Below are 6664 nucleotides of genomic sequence, written 5' to 3'. Positions count from 1 at the left end.
TTATGGATGTAAGTGTAGTCTGTCCTGAAGAACATTTCAGTTGAGTTAACGAGAAGGATGTCTGTGATTGTGTGATTCAGCACTGGACAGTGTTCTCTATGTGTCTGCTGTGTGCAAGGGGTGGGTCAAGGTGTGTGTGTGTGAATGCATGAACACGCACATGCTTGCAGGTCCGGGAACTGTATCCAAGTATATCTTCCTTAGAATCTAATTCTTGTGTGTAGTTTTGTGTGTTTGTGTTCATCTAGGGGATCCCAGAGCTCATTCCCTGGGACAAACAGAAATGAATGAGTATCCAGGACAGACAAAAGTCAGACACAAGAACTGCAAAGAACAGCTTTATCCCTTTAGAAGGGGAGACCCTCAGGGTTGAGAGTCTGATAAGTCAATTCTTTATAGGGCCCCAAGTCCTTCCCAGACCTCTATTGGTCTTATTGAGATAATTATGCCCATGCCTTCTTGCCATTTCTCCTCAAAATGTCTTCTAGGAATAGTAAGTATTGTCTCAAGGAACCCTCTTCCCCTTTTAGTTTATCTGTGTCCTTGTTGGATGTATGTGTGTATACATTTGTTATGTCTTCTTGTTGAACTCATTATTTTTAACATAGGTTAACAATAACCTTGTCTGTGTTATACTTCTTTAAGATTATTTCTTTGAGGTGTGTCATTCTGGATACATGATTTCCCTGCCACTCTGAGTTTCTGTTAGTGTGGGGTTTTTTATTAGAAATTTTCTTCATTTACATTTCAATGCTATTCCAAAAGTCCACTATACCCTCTCCCCGCCCTTCTCCCCTACCCACCCACTCCCACTTCTTGACCCTGGCGTTCCCCTGTACTGAGGCATATAAAGTTTGCAAGATCAAGGGGCCTCTCTTCCTAATGATGACCCACTACGCCATCTTCTGCTACATATGCAGCTAGAGACACGAGCTCTGGGGGTACTGGTTCGTTCATATGGTTGTTCCACCTATAGGATTGCAGACCCCTTCAGCTCCTTGGGTGCTTTCTCTAGCTCCTCCATTGGAGGCCCTGTGTTCCATCCAATGTGGGTTTTGTTTTTTATTCTTCACTTTTTAGTCAGCACATCTTCAGTATTGAATTTAATATCATGCAGGCACAATACAATCAGGCTATGTCTACTCTTATGTTTTTATTTTCACCCCTTTGACTAGAATACGTTATTTATTTACTTATTTACTTATTTGCATTTTAGAGATAAGGTGTTGTTACATATCCCAGCCTGACCTATCCTTATGACATCTGTATTGTCCTCAGATTTCAGTCTTCCTGTGTCTGCTTCCTCTGAGCTGAGATTATAGACATATACCACCACATATACCACCACATTTACTAGCCAGCATAGCATACATACTTTCCTTGGGAACTTAATTCACTTGCATTTGAAACCATTATTGACACACAGTAACCTACCTTTGCCACTATGTTAACAGTTGCCAAAAGACCTTTCCTTTTCTTACTCATTCTTTGTCTTTGTTGCCTGGTGCATTCTTTTTCATTTGGGTGTCCGCTTTATCAGTGCATTCCACATTTTCACAATGATAGCTACCATCCTTTCATATCTAGATTTAGAATTCATTTAGATATCCCCTTAATATTGGTCTAGTGGCAGTGAGTTTTTTTAGATTCTCTTGACTGAGGAAAAAAATGTTATTTCTTGTTCATGTCTGGAGAGCACCTGTGATGAGTCCATGGATTTTAATGGTCTGCTTCCCTTTCTTTCAACATTCTGGATATACCATTCCATCCTCCTCTGCAACAGTCTCTTCTAAGGAATCTCTTGCCGACCACAGATGATTCCCTCGGTGTCTGAGTTGCTTTTCCAGTTGCTATAACAACCCGACGAAAGCACCTTAAGAGAGAAAGCATTTATTCTGAGCACAGATGAAGTCGCAGTTCATTATGCTGGGGAAGGGAAAGTGGCAGGAACTTAAGTGTCTGGTCTCATTGCATCTACAGTTAGGAACAGGTGAGGAATGCTTGTGCTCAGCTCAGCTTCTTTCTATGAAGTACAGGACTCAAGGCCCAGGAGCAGTGCCACCCACTTCTCTGATGGGTCCTCACATCTCAATTAACTCAGTGAACACCATTCTCACAGGCACCCCCAGGGGCTAAATTATCCCACATAGGCTGCTTAGAGGTCTGTCTCCTAGGTGATTCCAGCTCCTGTCAAATTGACAACAGGAGCAACCACACCTAATATGTTGAGTTGATACTTTTTTTTTTTTCTGTTCATTTAGAATTCTCTATCTTCTGGTTTTGGAGAGAACATCTTTGGATTGAATCTAATTGACATTCTTTGAGCATCATGGATCTGGATACCATGCCCATCTCTCAAGACTTGGGAAGTTTTCTGTTATCATTTTATTAAATGTGGTTTCCATTCCTTTCCCTATCTCTCCTCCTGTAGAATTTGGGTAATGTAAACATTTGCTCACCCAGTGATTGCCCACAGATGTCATAGAGACTCTTATCTTGTGCATGAATGTGTGCTAGAATGTTGGTTGTATATGCTGTGCTTTGACTCATTCTGTCTGTCTGTCTATCTATCATCTATCTCCCCAAAACTGTCCTCTCTCTCAGTCCCCCACTCATAGAGTCTTTCCTCCTATCCCCATCCCCCTTCTCGTCTGAGAAGATGGGGCCCCCTGGTATCTCCCCACTCTGGTGCATCATGACTCTGTAGGCTTAGACATATTCTCTCCCATGGAAGCCAGACAAGGCAGCCATGGAGACTGAGCTGCACATATGCTACATATGTGCAGGGGGCTTTAGTTCATCCCATGTATACTCTTTGGTTGGTCTTCCTGTAGAGTTTTTATCCCCTTCACGGCCATTAATCCTTCCTCTAACTCTTCCATAAGAGTGTCCAACCTCTGTCCAATATTTTGGCTATGGGTATCTGCATGTGTTCCAGTCAGCTACTGGGTAGAGCCTCCCAGAAGTCAGTTATGCTAGGCTCCTGTCATGCATGTTCTTTTGGGTCTGGTTTACCTCAGTCAGGATGATATCTTCTAGTTTCATGTATTTATTTGCCTGTAAAATTCATGATGCTTTTGCTTTTAATAGTTGAATGGTATTCTACTGTGTAAATTTTCTATATCCATTCTTTGACTGAGGGACTTTTGGGCTGTTTCCAGTTTCTGGCTATTATAAATAAAGCTGCTATGAACATAGTGCAGCACATGTCCAGAGGGTTACTGATTTGTTTGAGTTAATTTTATATCTAGCCACTTGGCTGAAGTTTATTAGCTGTAGGATTTTCTGGTAGAATTTTGAGTGTCGCTTATATATACTATCATATTATCAGTAATGCCTTGACTTCTTCCTTTTCAATTTATGTCTTCTTAATCTCCTTTTTTTGTCTTATAACTCTGGCTACAACTTCAAATACTATATTGAACAGACAGGGAGACAGTAGGAAGCCTTATCCCTGAACTTAGTGGGATTGCTTTAATTTTTTTTCTTCATTTAATTTGATTTTGGCTATTGGCTTGTTGTATACTGCTTTTACTATGTTTAGGTATGTGCCTTGAACCCCTGATGTCTCTAAGACTTTTTTTTTTGTTTTGTTTTGTTTTTTTTTTGTTTTTTTTTTTGGTTTTTCAAGACAGGGTTTCTCTGTATAGCCCTGGCTGTCCTGGAACTCACTTTGTAGACCAGGCTGGCCTCGAACTCAGAAATCCGCCTGCCTCTGCCTCCCAAGTGCTGGGATTAAAGGCGTGTGCCACCACCGCCCGGCGACTTTTAACATGAAGGGATATTGAATTTTTCAAAGGCGTTTTCAGCATCTAATGAGCTGATCATGTGATTTTTTCCAGTTTGTTTATATAAATGGATTACATTGGTGAATTTTCATATATCAAACCATCCCCGCATCCCTGGGATGAAGCCTACTTGATCACAGTAAATGATGTTTTTGATGTGGTTGTAGAGTCAGTTTTCGAGAACTTTATTGAGTGTTTTTGCATCGATATTTATAAGCAAAATTGGTCTGAAGTTTTCCTTTTTTTGTTGGGTCTTTGTGTGGTTTAAGTACCACACAAACTGTGGCCTCCCAGAATGAATTACATAGTGTTCTTTATGTTTGTATATTGGGTAATATTTTGAGGAATATTGTTATAAGCTCATCTTTGAAAAACTGGTAGAATTCTTCAGGAAAACAATCTGGTCCTGGGCTTTTCTTTATTGACAGACTTTTCATGACTGCTTCTATTTTCTTATGGTTATAGGACTGTTTAGATACATTACCTGGTCTTAGCTTTGGCATGGGGTATATGTGAAGAAAGTCATCCATTTTGTTTACGTTTTCTGGTTTTATGGAGTACAGGCTTTCCAAGTAAGACCTAATGATTTTTTAAATTTTCCTCAGTTTCTTTTGTTATGTTTCCCTTTTCATTTCTGGTTTTGTTAATTTGGACACTGTGTGCCTTTTAGTTAGTTTGGCTAAAGGTTTTTTTCTATCTTGGTAATTTTTTTCAGAGTCAGCTCTTAGTTTTGCTGATTGTTTGTCTTATTTTCTTTCTTTCTAACTGATTAATTTTAGTCTTGGGTTTGGCTATTTCCTGTAATCTATTTCTCTTGGATCTGTTTGCTTCTATTTGTTCTAGAGCTTTCAGGTATGCTGTTAAGTTGCTAATATAAGATCTCTCCAATTTCTTTATGAAGGTTCTTAGTGCTATGAATTTTTTTCTTTGTACTGCTTTCATTGTGCCCCATAACTTTGAGTATGTTGTACTTTCTATTTTCATTGAATTCTAGAAAGTCTTTAATTTCTTTCTTTATTTCTTCCCTGATTGTTAAGTAGAGAGTTGCTCAGGTTCCATGAGTATGTGGGTTTTCTGTTGTTTCTGTTGTAGAAGTGTGTGTTGATTTTTAATGGGTGTTATGGTGGGTTTTCTTCCTTTATTCTTTCTTTGTTTCTTTTACTTTTTTTGGTTGTTGTTTCTTTATTATTCTTCTCATTAGTGAAGTCTGTTTGCATCAATGGTCTAAGCTGTAGGTGTTTGTTACTGCAGTTCTCTGGTACTGTTTTTCTGGGCTGAGGATGCCATCTGATTGGCTGCTGATATAGGTGTGGATGTTCCTAAATGTAGAAACCTCATCAAAGAATATATAATTTAAAACATTATTGCATGAGTGAAAAGATACTTTGAAGCTTTCACATAGGAATACTCTGTATGTGCACCATTTCCATTCCCCACTCCCTTCAACTTCTTCATCCAGTGTGTATATATATATTCTTTCATATATATATGTGTGTGTGTGTGTGTAATTAGAGTTGACCCATTTGTGCGTGTTTATAGTTTCAGTCTTGTCACTAAAAAACAGTAACAACAAAAGGAATAAAAGCAAAAACTACTTTCCAAGGGTGCCTTTCTACATCGACACCCCCAGAGTGATAGTTAACATTTTCTTTGCTGTTCATTGTTGAACCAATAAAGTCTGTGAACCCTAAAAAATCTCAACAAAATCCCCCAAAATTAAAGGTGGTTCTACTCCTCATAGCAACACTGATTACCTAGGGCTCTTCATTTAGGTGTGGAACTTTGTGGTGAGTTACTTGGTGTAGTTTTTGTTTGTCTTGTGCACACATCCATATTATTGAGAGCTCATGGGAGAAAAATCCTTGTCCTGTCCTGAAGAAACTATCACGAAGTAGTTGTTCTGTACCTTAGGACTCTTCAAGCTATTTAGTCCCTCTTCTGCTATGTTCCCGAGGTCTTAGGTATAGGAGTTATAAATATCTCACTTAGAGTTTTGCATCCAATGGTCATTTATTCTCTGCACTTTGTCAAGCTGTGGATTGCTCTGATACTCTCTATCTGCTGCAAAAGGAAGCTTCTTTTGTAAGATGTGGTAGCTGAACATACCCATGGGTATAAGGTTGAATATTTTGCAGACTGCAGTTGGAAACCATCTTACTTTAGAAATGTGGTAGTAGTAGGATTTTCTCTAGGGCTTGATAACTCAGGCATGACTTCTCTCCAATTCAGTGGATTTTAGGTTTAATTAGGCAGCTGTTGGTTGTACCTATAATACAAGTGCCACTTTTGCATCTTGATAATATCTTGTTGGTAGCACCATTGCTTCAGCCCATAAGCTTTCAGACAGTAGGAAAATTGAAACTTTTTCTCTGTTGGCAAGTTGGTCTTGCCTCTGCATTAAGTAACCAGTGAGATATTACTATATTATATCTACATGGCTTGAGATGGTTCTGGAAAATTGCATACTTCTTCAGAATTATTTGTTTTATGGTTTGAATATACAATAAACCCCATCCTTTCATAACTGGAGTACTTTCTCTGAAAATGGGGTGCTCTTTTGGGAAGCTCTGTAAATTCAGAAGCGGACACATGCTGGGGGTAGTAGGCCTTGGGGGGGGTAGGTTCTATTTGGTTGTATTAGTCCACATTGCCTATTGTCTTGCTGTTTACAGAACTACCATTATGTGAACTGACTGAATCTACAGGACCTTCTCTCCATAACTCACCAAACTGAACCTGTGAGCCAAAACAGATCTGACAGTTGTATCAGTCATGTTTGAGTCAATACAGTTGGGTAAGGTAGCACCCTTTTAAAAGAACTCAGAGCTCAAGCCACTCTTTTGTTTTATAGTGGAAAAGGGGAAATCGGTGTAAGA

The sequence above is a fragment of the Mus caroli genome, unplaced genomic scaffold, assembly GCF_978045245.1.
Source record: "Mus caroli unplaced genomic scaffold, Mus_caroli_1 scaffold_7, whole genome shotgun sequence".
In the NCBI taxonomy this organism is placed as follows: Eukaryota; Metazoa; Chordata; class Mammalia; order Rodentia; family Muridae; genus Mus; species Mus caroli.
This window is presented reverse-complemented; position numbering follows the sequence as displayed.